This window comes from Python bivittatus, unplaced genomic scaffold (assembly GCF_059951505.1).
Source record: "Python bivittatus isolate LINGU-HERP-01145 unplaced genomic scaffold, Pbiv_v1 ctg000020_np1212, whole genome shotgun sequence".
NCBI lineage: Eukaryota > Metazoa > Chordata > Lepidosauria > Squamata > Pythonidae > Python > Python bivittatus.
Window position 1 is genome coordinate 15,482,074 of NW_028277030.1, and position 17,253 is coordinate 15,499,326.

Genomic DNA, 17,253 nt, shown 5'->3' on the forward strand with positions numbered 1-17,253 from the left:
ATCTTCACTGGATTTTTTTTCTTAACTTGATCCCTTATATATTGCAATTTACAACTTTGCACATTACATGGAAAGTAGCAAAGAGAACTATTGATGTAGGCCACCCTACATCAACCCAGGTGCCCTCCAGCTGTACAGATTTCAATTCACAGAATTCTTAACCAGCCTGCTATTGAGAATGATGTTGAAATCTGCATATTTGGAGGGCACCCAGATTGGGAAAGGCTGCAGAGAAGGTTTGGATACTATTCACAGAGTTGGCTTGAAGTTTTGTTTTTTGTTTTTTGTTTGTTTGTTTTTGTTTATCTTTCTCCCTTCCTTTAGTTTTATATCCTAAATTGATTATGAAATTACTGCTGGTTTCACAAGTGGATTGCCATTTGGCAGGGGTGGCTGATATTTCAGAATTCAGGATTACAAATGTAGTTCTTTGGACCTCAGCCACATAGTCTGTATATTTTTCCTGTATAATTTGGGATAATTATTTCTGTGGAAATACTCACCATTTCCCAGTGTGAGCTGATGGAGCACAATCCCAACAGCACTTCTGCCTGAAAAACCTAGAGAAAGGATTTATAAACTGTACAATAAAAATCATCTCTACCAATTATGACAGAGGGAAGGAAAACTGGCTCCATTCTAGTACATTCTCTCATTTTATTAGAATACTTTCCATTTGGAACCCAAAGCCGCTCAACAAATATTTATACACAACAGCAGTTTAACAAGAACAGTTTAATTTACTTTCCAAAGCAAGTCTCATCAAGTGGGGAATGGGGACGTGTTTGCTACCTGCAGAAGGATTACAGGTAGTTCCCAGGTTAAGAATGCCGGTTTACAGACAACCCCTAGTTAAGAACAGAGCGTATTGTAGCAAAATTCAAATTAAATACACAATGGTTTGAGTTAAATACACAATGGTTTGAGTTAAATACACAATGCTACTTATACAGTATTATACAATAATACTATTCCAGCTTACATACAAATTCAGCTTAAGGACAGACCTTGGGAATGGAACTCGTTCTTAAACTGGGGACTACCTATGTATGATTCAGGAAGGAAACTAACTTTGGGCTGAGAGGACTGAAAATTGGCACTTTTGCTTCTGCTTGCAACAAAACAAAACAAGGCAAGATGAGCTTGGAAACGAGAAAAACGTACAATACAAACACACGCAGGGAGAGATGACAGAAGATCAGATAATTAACTTAAAGAAATTGCATTCTTTCATTTAAATGGAATTTCATTACTTAATTACTTAAAAGAGAGATAAATGTTTAATAGATATATTTCATGAAATAATACACCCACACATACATATAAGCACATATATGCATGCTATGGACTTTGAAGAAATAGGATAAAAAGAGTATTCATCTGTTTGAAATTTGGTGTTGCAGAAAACTCCTGAGAATACCATGGACAGCCAAGAAAACAAACAAATGGATCATCAAACAAATCAACTTCAAGGCACAAATAACCAGGCTTAAATTTATCCTACTTCAGACACATTATGTGAAGACCTAGCTCTTTGGAGAAGGCTGTAATGCCAGGAAAGGTGGAAGGAGAGAGAAGAAAAGGATGATCAGCAGCAAGGTGGATGGACTCAGTTACAGTGGCAATGAGTGCACAGTTGGGAGACCTGAAAGAACAGGTTAGGGATAGGTCATCATGGAGGAAATCTATCTATGTGGTCACTAGGAATCAGCACTGACATAATGGCACGTAATCAATATGCATACTATAAATAATGTTTTATTTCATATTTTGTAAAGTGATAGTAGGCAGGTGTCTTAGCATTAAAAGGATTTATGAGAACCTTCAACTGGGCGAAATGGTCCATCATAGGGCCATTTTTTAAACCAAGGGACCTCAAATGGGCTAACTTACAGAAAACGTCCAAAATCTGGGATCTATTACTCCCGTGGGATTGAAATTTGGGAAATTTGTGGCTGCTTCAGCACTGCTCTGCTGCTGCCCAGGTCACATGATCATCATGGGCATATAGCCGACCCTGCACCCAGTCAGCTGGCAGCAAGACCCAATGGGCGAGTGGCATTTGGCTGCTTTGGAAATGAGGCAGACATTTGCAATCTCTTAATGGCTGTGGATGTTGAGGGAAGGATGAAGGAGCGACTTGGATGCCTGCTGGTGAGGTAGGGCACCAGTGGTTGATGGGTGAGCCCTCTTCATCCCTTGAGGGGTCCCTTGGGGGCACACTGGAATGGGGAGCAGGGGTGCAGTTTTCCTCACGGTCTGCGGTTCCCTTTGTTCCACGTGTTGGGAGCCCCAGTGGAACAACAGTGGAGAGACCCCAAGTCTGTCTCAAAGCTCCAGCTCAAGAGGCAATGCCAAGGTCTTTCATCCCTATCTTGCACTAAAACCTCATGACCCTGTTTCCACAGTGCCAGGATTGCAGGATTTGACCTTGGCTAGATGGTGCACCTGTTCATCATGTCACCTGACTAGACTGGAATGTTTGGAAACTGTACAGATAACCTTGAAGTCTTTCCCACAACGGTGTGAAGATTCTTCCCTTCTCTTTATTCCCAAGCTAGAGTGAAAAACAAGTCAGCTAAACATTATTATAATTCAGAATGAACTCTAAACTTCATAAACTCTATACCCTTCTTAATATGAAGGAGAAATTAAAAAATATGCCACCTCACTCCTCAAAATACAATGGTCTTCTGCAATGCCACAACACAAGGGCAGAGTCAGTTCTGAACTGTGGCTCATAACACTAATCCCCCCTCAGGGCCCCCCTCCACCCCATTAAAAAGGCAAGGTTTCTGAGGATAGCTGTCCATCTATCTGTCCATCTATCTGTCCGCCTGTCCTTCCATCTCTCTGTCAGTCTGTCTGTCCTTCTGTCTGTCCATTCATATGGCCACCCATCAGTCTGTCCGTCGGTCCATCAGTCTGTCTGTCCATCTGTCTGTCCATCAGCCAGTCCATCTGTCCATCTGTCAGTCTCTCTATCCATCTCTCTGTCCGTCCATCCATCAGTCTGACCATCTGGCCGTTTGATCATCTGGCCATCTGTCCATCTGGCCGTCTGTCTGCCCATCTGTCTGTCCGTCGATCACTCCATCAGTTCATCTGTCTGCATGTCTGTCCATCCATCAGTCTGATTGTCCGTCTGTCCATCCATACATCTGTCTGTCTGTCCAGCAGTCTGTCCATCCATCTGTCCTTTCATTCACCCATCTGTCTCTCTTTCCCACCATTTGTCCATCTGTCCAGTGGGTGGATAGACGGATGGACAGACTATAAACAATGTCATGACAAAGTAGCAATAAAGGTGCACTGGAATATCTGCAAGAAACAGTGGACCACCTAGTTAGCTGCTGCAAGAAGACTGCATAGACTGACTACAAACAACAGCATGACAAAGTAGCAACAATGGTGCATTGGAATATCTGCAAGAAATACTATTTGCCTGCAAGCAAGAACTGGTGGGACCACAAAACAAAGTAATCAAAAATGAAGAAGCTGAAGTGCTCTGGGGCTTTAGAATTCAAACAGACAAGCACCTGCTACACAAAGCCCCAGACTTAACAACTGTTGATAAGAAAGACAAAAAAGTCTGGATAGTGGACATTGCAATACCAGGAGACAGCAGAATAGAAGAGAAAGAACTGGAGAAAATCACAAAATATAAAGACCTGAAAATAGAAGTAGAACGACTGTGGCAAAAGAAAGCAAAGATAGTACCAACAGTAATAGGCGCCTTGGGTGCAATCCGAAAACATCTGGAGCACCACTTGAAGACCATCGGCATTGACAAAATCGCCCTCAGTCAATTGCAAAAGGCAGCTTTACTTGGAGGAGCTTACATCCTGCAACAATACCTTTAACACCATCAAACAACATCTGCCTATCTCTACCTACTCGATAGGTAGATAAAAATGCTAAATCCAGTCTAAACATCTGGCTGACTGCACGACCAACAATAACAGCTTTGAGGACACAGAAACTGATGTACCTTTGTGCACAGATATCCAGCAAGATTTCAGGGACCTACAGCCACTGATGGCTCTGGGGGAGCCCTAAAGATAATTTTTTTAGTCTGTTAGACTTGGAGAGCTCTGGAGAGGCTTGCTTCCTACTCTAGTTGATTCTAAAGCTATGTTTTGCTCTGAGAGGTTATTGCCCATATCAAAACCACAACAATTTAACCAGACTAATGACTGCCACTAAGGGTGCCTGTACTTACAGTGTTTGTGTAACTCCTCTGTAGCAAACTTTCTTCAGGAAGAAGAATAAACCTAAAAACTTTTTCTGGTCCTCTGACCTGTAAATCTTTGGTATCAGTTAAAGCTATCAGTTCTTCAAAGAGATCAGTGAGCTATGATTTAACTATTTGTTTCCTCTACTGTGCCCTCTGAGCAATTGTATGAATCAATATCTTTTAACATGTTTAGATACCTTGTGTTATTTATACAAGATAAGTTAAAGCAGTCATGTGATGAGAATGTGAGACTAGATTGTAGAGGCTAGAAATACTACAGCTTTCTTCACTGATTCATCCCTTATCCAGTCAACAGTGACATATATATGCAATACGTTTTCAGAACAAATTTAGTCACACTAAATTCAGTGGAATCTGTTCATGCATGTTCAGCTGTGAGTGAATACTGAGTCATTAAGTTGTAGGAAGTGCATGAGTGAGCCCTCCATTTCTCCCAAATCTGCTAACAAATTGTTCTTTGGGCCTAAGCTCCTGGCCACTAGAAGACAATCTTGACTGTTGGTGTAGATATAGTGACACCTACTGATCAGAATAAGCCACGCACTTTTATCTGCTTTTCCAGCCTTTCCCAACCTAGCATCTAGTAGATGTGCTGGACCAATTCCTATAATCTGCAGCCAGGGGACTATGGAAATTGAAATCCAAAATTTCCAGGTAGCCTATTTGGGAAGAAACCTTCTGATTCAGTGAATGATTTTTTTTCTCATTGTGCCATTTTCCTACAACCTTGTCCAGAGTCTAGAACACTGTATCTCAACCTTGGCGGCTTGAACATGTCAACTCCCAGAATTCCTCAGCCAGCATGCTGGCTGGGGAATTCTGGGAGTTGAAGTCCACACTTCTTTAAGTTGCCACGGTTGAGAAACACTGCTCTAGAAGCTAGTTGAGCATTACAGTTTATCCAAAAGAGATCCATGAAGGTAGAAAATTATATCAACATGAAGCATTTGCAAAACAGCTGTTATAGCAGCAAAATCCTTCCCATCTGGTACTTTCCTAAATTCACCAAAGGAATTACTCAAATGAGTTGTATTTATAATTAATGATTACCTTATGAATAACGTTGACATAATATTATTCTTAAGTCCTTGTTGTGATGACTAAAGAATGGAGTTTTTTTTTCCAGGGTTATTGAGGCTGAATATACTGATAATCTAGAAGGAAGCCCATGAATCACAGGAACAAGCCCAGTCTTTTTTCCATACGGTTTGTGTCAACCCACCCAAACTTCAACTCCTGTAGCCTCAACCAACATGGTCAAAGGCAAATTTAGGGTGTGGCCCTTGGACAAACAGTCCAGCTGCCATTTTGATTCTTCCTCTCCCAGAACTGTTTCCTCGATTCTAGCTGGTCCATATACAGTAAAATTCACTATATAGTTTTATTTGGTGCTTGAACTTGTTTGCTTTTTTCATTTGTTTCTCGACAGAGCAGAAGAAACTGGGAAATTTAAGGGACAAAAATTAAAGCAGCTCTCATCCATTTTGGAACTGGGAGATGTGACAGTCTCCCACTTGGACTTTCAACAGCTGCTCCTCTTCATTCCGTTTTCCTTAACATTTATTTCATAGGTAAAATAACCAGCAATTAGCAAGTGAATTCCCAAAGGGACATGGAAGCACAACTTTGCTTGGTCTAGGTGTGTTCCCTAAATTTAGGCAGTTACTCCTTGGTTCTATCTGCCAAAGGCAGTGTGTGACTGAACTACGACTCCCAGCATCCCTCACCACTGTCCATGCTGGCTAGATTTGCTGAGGCTGTAGTTCACCCACACAAGAAGGCCCCCCAGGTTCCCCACCCCTACACTATGGGATCTGAAGAGGAGCCTGCCAGTAAAAAGGCAGGGCCTCCCTGCCGCTCCCAGTGAGTCTGTGATGCAAAATCATGAGAAAAGACTTTTAGACAGAGAAAGTTAAGCCACTGGTTCCTTGCTTGAGCAAACCAAGCTGCCAGAGAGTCTGCCAGCCCTGCAAACCTTGGGCAGAAAATTCACACGGTGGCTCCTGGCTGCTTCTCACCACTTCTTGTCTGCCTCTTTCTCGCAGGCCTAGCCACAATGGCTCCTTCGTTTTGATCCTTTCCACTTCAGGCTCAGCAAGCTCCTGCTTGTAGAGTTTCTCAGGGAAGACTTTGGAACAATGCCCCTTGCTCGCTAGCAGGCACGTCTCCCTGAAGTTGTTCCAACAAACGGGGCACAATCTGGGGCTCCTCCAACTGGGTATAAATAAATGAGCGGGGGATGAATAAGCTTAACATACATGTGTGTGTCTGTGTGTGTTCAGAAGCAGTGGACAAATATACCGTAGTCTATATACGTTCACCCAGGTTTTTAATTATTGGTATTGCATTTTTCTGGTCTGGGACTACTGACTCTCTTTTGAAAGTTTTGTTAAAGTTTTCAACATGCTTTTTAGAATTTTACCAAACTAGTATCCTCTGTAATTATTTGGAACTTCCTGTTTTTAATGAATTATATCCTGATTTGATATGGTTTTTGATAATAAAAAAGTAGGGCAGAAATTCTATAATAAATAAAATGTATTTATTATAAATAAATGTGCATTGTTGATTCCTTGGAGAATATAATGCTCACTATTATGTCTCTGCAGGTAGTAGAACCCAACCAACCTTGTCTGGGCTCAAAGCTAAACAGTCAGGCCTGGTAAGTGTTGGGATGGGAGACCACCAAGAAGCCTCAAAGTTGTATGTTTCCCCGATTTCTCTCTCTGCTTTTCTTCTACAATCTATTACGGACCAAGAATGGACAAGCTGCACAATGCCTTTAAATTAGAATTGCTAGAACAGCCCTCCCCAATTTAGGTATCCTCCAGATGTGTGGACTTCAACTCCCAAAATTCCTTAGCCAGCAACAGCCATTCTGGGAGTTAGTTGACATATTTGGAGGGTACCAAGTTAGGGAAGGCTGTGCTAGTCCTCCAGGACAGTCTTAGCTGTGCCTCCTGGGAAACCAGTCCCATGCTGTTCAGTGGGGCTTACTCCCAGTACGTTTTGGAGCCTTAGAGTCTGGGTACGTACTTCTGGATCAGTGTAACTTGGGCACGATTATACAGCTGTCTGTTTTGGTGCCAAGAAACACTTTCAGAAACAAATCACTGAACATTTGCCTCAGGACTGGAATATATTTGTCTCTATTGAGCAATTACATAGGCAGAAGTACAGTGGAACTCAGTGGAAGTACCCAGGTACTTTTCCAGGCGGGGCAGGGGGAAGGACAGAAATTGAAATCCTTCACACACTTCAGGATTAATGGCTGGGACCAACAGAAAACAAAAGGCCTTGCTGTGATTCTGTTTTTGGAAAACAGGCCAGCTGCTAGTAGCTGGGAAAGAAAGATGTCCAAGTCTTCTTTACCCCATCTGCTCCACAGGAAATCAGTTCATTTTTAGAAAAGGATGCTGTTGTCTCATCACGGCATACTTTTGTCGCTCAAGGCAGGAATTCTGTATGGTACCATAAGAAAGAAGGCACCACTGCTCAGAGGGCAGAAATCTAGCAAGCCTTTAAAAATTGCATGGAAGGTCCTGCAAGGTAACTTTTTCCTATTCCCCCAGTGAGATAGACCAACTCCCATAATCCCCAGTCAGGCTGGCTGGAAATTAAGGCAACTGGAGGACATCAAATTGGGGAAAGGTGCAGTAAGAAAAGCTAGAAAGTTTAATCATATTCCGTCATTTGGCTTTGATGAGATTGGTTTGATTTAGAAACTTAACAGGGATACAAGTATTAATAATCTGGGAAGTGTACAGCTGAAAATTCAAACCCTAGTAAGTCAGTGCTAGTTTTCTTGCAGAATTGTTCTTTTTCCCAACTGCCTTCATCACTCATTTACCATGACAACTTGCAGACAAAGGCCCTGCTCCTACTTGTACCCAGCCATAGCACAATCATATCCTGGCAACACTGATTTTCCCCAACAATATTGCCTTCATCTTGCCCCCAGGATATGACTCAGATTGCCTTAGGTCATTGTTAGCTGTAACAATAATAAAGTACGATAGCATTTTTCCTGCTTACCAGGATATCATCCAAGGACATCATCTCAAGGCGGGGTTAAGTCTGTTAGGTGTAGAGGTGAACTAGTAGTGGGTGTGATCAGAGGTGTTTGTTTGGTGTTTCACACTGGTGCAAGCAGGTCTCCTCTCTTCTGCTTCCCAGTCAGCCTCCTCTATCACCATTCTGCAATCCTCTCCCAAAAGAGCAGAGATACAGTTTGACATGCAAAATGTTTAAAAAAATATTATTGTGCGGGGGGGGGTATCATTGCCAAGCAAATCACCAGGATTCAACTCCACATGATGGAGACTTCTAGTTACTACAGACAGTCCCAGTTTATAGTACCACTCCATTCCTGGACCCCTTTCACAAGTCAACTTCTGTGTAGCACAGTCGTCACTCTTGTAACACAATTATCACTGTTGTGTAGCAGTCACCACACCCTGTATGCAAAATGGTGACCGGCTTTTTTCCGCATGCACAAATGTGGTCGCTGCCATCTTTTGCACTCCTTGTTATAGTCAAATTAATGAGTCGCATCTTGCGTAACCTGAGGACTGCCTGTATTTAAATGTAAGGAACAGGTTGGAGCAGGAGTTGCTGCTACGTCAGGGGTTTAGTGCAATGGTGCTGGACTGCTCTGGCTCCCTTTAATGGTCTTTCCTGCTTTGTGCAAGGCTGAAACACTGTAAAAGAGAAATGAAAGGGGGAGAATTTTTTTTTTTAAAAAAAAAGTGCTTTCCCACGCTGCTAGTACATAGCTTTCTTTGTGATTCTTTTTCGCATTTTATTCAAGGTGTGACCAAATGGGCTGCAAGAATTGGGGCACACAAAGCAGGTAAAATAATGCAAGCATCACACCATGCCATACTCCATCCCTGCTGAAGAGCGGATTAGTGAATGGTTCCTCTGCCAGTTGATGATGTGTTGAAGAGGGAGGACCACAAAGCCAGAGGAGTAAATCAGTGTCTTTGGTATCCTAAGTGGCATGCAGACATAATAGGGACAGGACAGGGATTGGCAGTAGGAAATGGAAAATGTCTTGCTGGCAGGGAGAGAGATGGGGGACAGGGAATTGCAGAGAAAGGGTGTAGCAAAAGGCAGAAGGCAGGCAGCAGGAAAAACTGTCTGTCCCTCAAGTGAATGCAGTTCTTAGGCAAGAAAAAGACCCTTTTCGCCTCTGATTTCCACATAAACAAATGCAAAGATAGTTGGAACTCACCGAACAAGAATCTGTGACCCAAATCTCATAGAGGCCTTGGCCAATGTGGAAGTGGGGAGAGGTTATGGGAACTGTAGTTAACTAAAGGTTTGCCTTTCTTACTGTATTTGCCAAGATTGTTCCTCACATGCAAGGGAGTGGCTGCTTGGGCCTGTGGAAAATTACTTTCTTTTCCTTTTCCTTCTTTCCTTTTTCTGCCAATCTCCATCCATCTGTATTCAGCAGGCAATGATTCCACGCTTGCACAAAGCACCAACTAAGTCTTCGATGGATCCTGTGTGCAACATTGCATCCCACAGGTTGAAATATGAAAACCGTCCTTTTGGTTGGAATCAAAATCTCATGCAAGAATGCATTTATATGTAGGGCGCTGTTTTGTGGTTAGGCTTCCCATGCTTTGCATCTACCCTATTTAATATTGAATCTTTTAATTTGGTATGCGCTTACATCTAAGTGCAGTGCAAGGACTACTTTTTTTCCTCCATGGGGAAGCTGCAAACCTATACTCTTGCACTAGCAGCTCAACTTTGAAACCACTCTTGGGGGTGTGGGAATCTGAAGATGGAGATAAACGCTTGTCATAGGGCTCCAAGGGAACAGATACTGAATAGTGCCCAACATTTCCAGTCTAGGGCACCATGAACTGCAAATAATGCCTCCTCATGCTCAACTCTTTTCATGACTAATGCAGACCACAGGCTTCAGCCTGGTGGAACTACATGGAACAGGAGGAGGAAGACTATACACAGTGTGTAGTTTTCAACACCTATGTCAGGAAGTTCTTGCCTTGCTTTGTTCTGCTTAAATAGCCCAGAGAAAGCTTTTAATGGTTGGCCATGTGGTTACAATCCAGGTCAGGAGAAGAGAGTTTACACCTTTCTGTCAGAATCCTTCTTCCCAGGATTCCCCCATAAAAGAGAATTATCACAGACTGCCTTCAGTCAGGCTGCACTCCCTGAAACCAACTTGTTTATCTACCTGGGGAATTCCACCCAGGATTTTTTCCTTCATCCCAGCTCTGGGAAAATAGAAAGGAAGGTACTTGAGATCTTTCTGCAAAGTTCAGAAACACTGTGATGATTCTGAAACTGAAGAGGTAGCTATATAACTATTCTGCCTCATATGTGGGGAACACTGTACTGAGAAATTATGTTACTGGAACACAAGAGGTAGCTATGTAGCCATGCAAGCGTATGGAATTGAAATGGTGGGGATGAAATGAAATTAAAAATGATAGGAAAACCAGGAAAGGCCTCTCTCTCTCTCTCTCTCTCTCTCTCTCTCACACACACACACACACACACACACAAAATAGCCATTCTAGCTCATCTAATCACCCATTAACTCCTTGAATAAATTATCTGGGCCTCCAGCTTGAATGCCTGTGAGTAAGCCTTTCTGGTCCCTTCTTACTCCATTTTTTCCTATTCCTCTTTTTCCCTTCTAAGCAATTGTCTCCACATTCACACACCATGGGAGATGAGGGAAAACCAGCTTCTTGGGAAAGGTCATGATAGCCTTGTCCAGAAGGAAGAAGAATTTATCTATGAGGCCCTGGGCCTAGCCATCAAATGAGACTTTGTCTAGGTCTAAGCTGACCTCCCTAATGGCCCTTAGTGCCACCAATTCTGCCTTGGTTAATTTCTTTTTAACAGTTTTCCTATTATCTGACTAGGTGGGTTTCAGCTATTTACATTAGGGTTTTTCAAACTATGTTCCACAGAACCTTGGGATTCTATGAGAACTTGATGGGATAAAAAAAAAGTCCTCTCAAACGAAGCTGATTTTCCATTACTCTTCATCAGGAATTCTAGGATTTATTTTATTTTATTTTATTTTATTTTATTTTATTTTATTTTATTTTATTTTATTTTACCAACAGGTTCCATGGCCTGAAAAAGGCTGAAAATCCCTGGTTTAAATAATAATCTACTGAATCTTTGTCAATTCATTCGGTAGCAGAAGCAGCCTGCAACATACCCCCATGAATCATTACATCTCGACAGGAAGTGCAAGATCCATGGCTGGTGGGGTTCAGCCTAGACAATCTCAATCTGAAAACATGACTTGTGCTTGTCTAGTCCCATACCCCAAACATCAAGTTTGGGAGGAGGGGTTCAGAGACTCACTATCCCAGTAAGTCCAGTACTCACTGGTGGTGAGTAATGCATCACCCATAAAGCATTTAGAGGAATATGACTCAAGCCAGAAGGAAAACAAGGAGTTTCAATACATTTCTGCCTCCCTTTGGTTGCAGGAACTCTGCCTTCTGAGCTCTGATGTGACTGAAACTTGCCTTCCAGAGAGTCACTCAGACTGCCTCAGCACAATGATATATTTTTGCCAGCAGCTATGACTCCTGATCCCTCCCCTTGTCCTGGCCCAGAGCACTCAACACTGATGGTTCTGTACAGGTAGTCCTCGACTTACGACCATTCATTAAGTAACCGTTTGAAGTTATGACAGTGCTGAAAAAAGTGACTTACAACCACTTCTCACACTTAGGGCCATTGCAGCATCCTTGCACTTGGCAACCAGCATGTATTTATGATGGCTGCGGCATTCCAGAGTCACCAGATTGCCATTTGCGACCTTCCCATCTGGTTTCTGACAAGCAAAATCAATGGGGAACCACATGATTCACTTAACAACCATGTGATTCACTTAACAACCATGGTGATTCACTTAACAACCACTGCAAAAAATGTCATAAAATTGGATGCAGTCACATGATGCCTTGCTTAATGACCATACCACTTAACGATGAATTTTCCAGTCCTTATTGTGGTCGTAAGATATAGGTAATGTCTCTGCAGGAGCTTGCCTCAGCAGACAATTTGTCTATGAGTGTTTTCAGCCCCAATCACTAATGTTGGGATTGCCATCACTAAGTGATGCGGTCATGTGATGTTGCATTTTATGACCACATCACTTAGTGATGGAAATTCCAGTCCCAATTACCATCATTAAGTGAGGACTATCTGTAATCCTCTGTACTAAGTGGCACTGTCAAGTAATGGGCATCAGCAAACATTAAGCAAATGGAAAATATGTGGATCTGTATCTTCCAGCTTTACTCTCATATGCAGTAGGGGCAACAACACCTAAACCAGGACTAGCATGCTGCATCTGGAGTTTCAGGTAACACCACAAAAGATGATCCTCTAATTTAGATATCAGATGAGTTCATAGCTATTGACTTCAGGGTTTCTCATAGTGACTCCTAGCCACAAAGATGGGTTGCAAAATGTGTTTGGGTGATATGACCCATGACCAACACTGCTCATATGTCAATTAGTCCATTTTTCAACTTTTGGCTTCTGCCTGTGGTAACATCTTGCCTGATGAAAACTTCTGGAGAACTTGAAAGCTTTGTTTCCTTTGCACCATTTCACTGGTCCATCTCCCAAAGGTCCTTTATCTGCACCAAAAAAAATAGGGAATAGACAGATTGCTAGAACCCTCAGATCCACCAACTGGAACTACTCCTACAAAACCACATAGCCCAGCCCTTGGAATTAAGATCATAACATTTTCCTATATTTGTTGTGGCCTTGTTTCATTCAGAGAAAATCTGGTCTACTTCAGATCCCTCAGGGATCGGTAGGAGTATATCTGCTTTCTGCTCAGCCTGCTTTTCTTCTTTTATGTATACCTTTCTGGTTGTCTAAGAGTTATCACAGAGTGCTCTCTGATTCTTCAACTGGTAAAATATACTGATAGGAGGAGCAGTTTTACAAAGGTTTGGTTTCCTTTGGAAGACCATGCACTGGAGACATCTGGTGTTTTCATACTGTGGTCTTTATTTACAAAATTATAGACGATGCAAGACCAGGAGGCAAAAAAAAAAAAATCCCACTCCTACTAATTAATAGATATGCTGCCCACTTCATACCCCTAAAAAGAGAGAGAGCTTTTCGGCCAACTCTTTCCTTTCCATGTACGTCTTTTTTTCTTTTTTTTTGGTTCAGTCATTTCCAAATATCTACTTTTTAAACACAAGCTTTGATTTCCTCTCCTTCCTGCCTGCAACTCCTTAGAAATCAGCTTTGGAAGGTGATAATTGCAACTCTCTAAATGTGAGACCACCACAACCCACCTGCCTCAGGAAGGGGAATTCTGCTCTGCTGAGACCTGCTCTTCAGGGGAAGATGTTCACTGGCTACTGTCCATAGTGCTGAGCCAAATTTCAAACACATGTAATTTAGTCCCAGCTATAGAAAGAGGACATTTTGTCAATGGGAAGAATAGATCTAAAACCATTCTCCCCACTGAGGAGATTTACTAGTGAAAGCAGCACCTGCTTGTTTCTACTACCTGTTATTTTTCATTCCCTTAAACAATTTACTCATCCAAAGAAAGTATACTTTACTTACAGTCTAATCTTACAAACATTTACTTAGCCATTTCACCAAGTTCATGGAAAATAATTCTTGAGAACTGCAGCCAAGTCTATTTATATATCCACAGATAAATCCCATCTAAAAGAATATTGTCATTGAAAATCACATTGAGTTGAATACGACTTATTCTTATAGGTTTCAGACACTTAGCAGATTTGAACCTGATTAGTACTTAGATGGAAGATCACAGGGGAATTCTATGGCTGTGGGTTAGACTATGAAGTCACAAAACGATCCTGGAAGAAGACAATGGCAAACCAGTTTAATTTGGTTATCAGGAGTTAAGTTTTGACTCATATGCATAAGTGAATAAATGGGATGAACAATGTTTCTAAGCAAAACTGTCATAGAATTTTAAAAGCTTTCTAGAAAGCCTTGTTTCCATTGCAACTCTATGTTTTCCAGCCACCTCTTCCATGTTTCCAAAAGTTGTATTGAAGAGAAAAATAGCACAGCAGCAGAATGTCTTTGAATGGCAACACAAGAAGCCAGATGACTTAAATCTCATTACACCCACAAGACTTGGAAATCAGTTGATACATCAGACAAATCTGATGAAATCAACAACCCCCCCCCCAAAAAAAAACATGTTTGCTAAGCAGAAGAAGGTGACACACTGTAGAAAAAGGAAACGGACCACCTATACAACACCTTCCAACAAAACGGACATCCACGCAACTTTATCAAAAAGTGCCTGACCACTCAACCTACTACAACACAACCAACACAAGCTATGAAAAGGATAACACTGCCATGCATCAGAAACATCTCAGAAACAAGCAACAGACTATTACAACCACATGGCATCTCCGCAGCACACCAACCAACTAAGGCCCTCCAAAACATCTTAAGTAAACCAAAAGACCCAGTAGCCCAAGAAGAAAAAACAGGAGTCATCTGCAACATACAATGTAAAGACTGTAACAGCCATTATATAGGACAGACAGGCAGAAGCTAGCAGAGCGCATCCATGAACACCAACTAGCAGTCAGAAGACATGATGAAAACTCCTTAATCTCACAACACATGGACAGACTTAACCATAGTTTCAACTGGGAAACTGTCAGCATTTTAGACCAAGCTAAATCCAAAAATACAAGGGAATTCCTGGAAGCTTGGGATTCAGACAAGTCAGCCACCAACAGGCACATAGAGATAAACAGCTTCTACACACTATTCAAAAGAGGCAAAAAGGAAACAAAAGACCAGAATATCTCCTTACCAGCAAATATCACCCAGATAAGCAGAGATTAACACCGAGATTATCACCAGACATACAATCAAGCAGTAAACATATGCTAATCAAGGAAATATCAGAGGAGCAAAACAAAACCCCCACCCCCGTCAGCACTGGCAAGGCAGGCCACAGTATATAAATAGAGAGCAAACCCCATCCCATTTTAGCACTGAAGATGTTACCTAGCCGGGCAACGAAACGTTTGCAAGAAAACAACCAAGCTCAGAGAACGCCAAGGACTCCACAGTTCAACCCTGAGCTACAGATATTCTCTTCTATTGGTGACACACATTTATCAAGTCTGTAAGACTTTCTAAGAATATTCCGCTGAGCAAGTTGTTTGGGTTTTTCTTTTTTCTCTGCCCATTTTCTAGCCATTTGTTAAAGAACAAGCAGGACCAGAATAAATGCCCTGCCTAGCCTAAAGTTATTCCTGCATTTGGCTTTGGAGACCTGCCAGTCAGTAGTCCACAAGTTTTGTCCATTCGTCTGCTACACCTATTCACATTTGCTCAATAGTAAGTGCAAGGATAATCAAGGAGCTTATTCTTAAAGAAGTGTTTGCCCAGATTGCAGCTGTTGAATTTAAAAAGTAATCTTTATTCCTCTGTGATTTCCAGATAATCCCTTCCTAGATTCAGAGTAAATGTTGACAGTGTCATTTTCTTATCTCTTCCACAATACAATTTTATTATATTGAAATATGTTATAATGCAGGTCATAGATCATGAACGTCAGCACAGTGACACTGGGAAAAGTGTGTAAATATCTAGAATTCTTGGGAATAATCACCATCACTGAATAAGTAAATCCATATCTGACATTAAAATAGCACTATTTGTAAACCAACGGGGAGCATATTTAGCTTCATGGAACAATCTGTCTCTGTCCACAAGGTGGCCATCCATAAACATAACAACTGCCAAAGATAAGTGTGATTTAAAAAGAAATTAAGCTTGAATTTCTTTCAGACTTCAGTAACAATTCCAGAAGAGAGAGTAGCTAGATACCATCACTGATGACACAAGCATGCATTAACAAGGACTCAAATATTCCACACACTGAATTTTTTTGTCCCTAAGATTATACCAGAGTTTACACACCTCTCAGCTGCTGTTGGTGCAACAAGCTAATGCAGCTACTCCTTTTGGAAACTATTCTTCAATTACAGTTTACCCCTTTAAACTCTGAATAGAATTTTTTTTTTTTTTTTACTAAATAATAATTTGCACGGCCTTTCATCACATACCCTGCAGCGTTAAAAACAATGTGCAGTAACAGAAAAAGGGAGCAGCTCATGCCTGGATGAATCACCATGTTTCTGCCTAACCAAAGGTCCCTAGAGGGGTTGTAGTACTGCATTACAGCTTCTGCTCGTCCACTGGTTTCAAAATGCCTGATTTCAACCCCACCACCGTCAGAAATGTTGAGAAAGAGGCTTGTAGCCAGCCTAATCATTGGGAAGGGAAAGTGGTTTCTTCAGTTCATATAAAATAAAACGATCAGATCTGGACTGCGTAAATCCGGATTAGCAACTGATGGCAGATTTCCCTCTGCTGCCATCTAGGGCTCGTCCGACGTTTTGCAGTCTATATGAGGTAGCCCTGTTTAAAATTTAGGATCGCAGGCCTACAAACCTCGAAGGCTGCTGCCCATCAGTGCCGATCAACCTCCTTCATCCTGCCTCAGAGCCCCCTGGCGAAAGCCCCGCCTGAGCTACCGGCTCACACGTATTTACCTGCGGCTTCCTGGTGCCAGACTGAGTGAGCAATCTGGTCATGGCCAAGGTCAAATGCCTCGCCCCAACCCCCGCTGCCCGCGGGGGTCTCCCAGATAGCCGGCGGAGGAGACAGCAGCAGCAGGAGTGGCTGCTGAGCGGAGCACCTGCTGCTGTTTACGGCCCCGCCGCTTTGGAAGGTGGGGCTGGGCGCGCGGCTGAGGTAAGCCGCCTCCTACGTCGGAACTACGTTGGACCTGCGTGAAGCTCTTCTCGGCGGCCGGGAGAAGCGGCGGCGGCGGCGGCGCGCGCGCGCTGATCAGGTAGGGGAGCTCAGCCGAGACTGACTCGGCCGCTCCGGAATCCCCAAACTCGAGGATTTCTCGCCTGGCAGGGAGTTGC

General features: G+C 42.4%; 1 protein-coding gene and 1 long non-coding RNA gene across 4 annotated transcripts in view; one reads left to right on the top strand and one right to left on the bottom strand.

Moving 5' to 3' along the window:
• Positions 1-1,775: 1,775 nt before the first annotated feature.
• On the bottom strand, positions 1,776-17,013 carry LOC112540251 (uncharacterized). Of its 2 annotated transcripts, XR_015795066.1 has the most exons (5): positions 16,873-17,013; positions 9,622-12,915; positions 8,294-8,958; positions 6,277-6,472; positions 1,776-3,321 (listed from the first exon to the last, which is right to left on the bottom strand). It is a non-coding gene; the product is annotated as an uncharacterized LOC112540251 (long non-coding RNA). The 2 variants fall into 2 exon arrangements; XR_015795063.1 differs by lacking the exon at positions 6,277-6,472.
• A 62-nt stretch (positions 17,014-17,075) lies between these two features.
• FERMT1 (FERM domain containing kindlin 1) overlaps positions 17,076-17,253 on the top strand; it is a 36,533-nt gene continuing 36,355 nt past the window's right edge. The window contains exon 1 of one of the 2 annotated variants that reach the window (XM_007424714.4): positions 17,076-17,174. The gene's annotated coding sequence lies outside the window, so the exon portion shown is untranslated. The remainder of the gene's footprint in view (positions 17,175-17,253) is intronic. The other variant, XM_025164446.2, reaches the window with a different exon arrangement.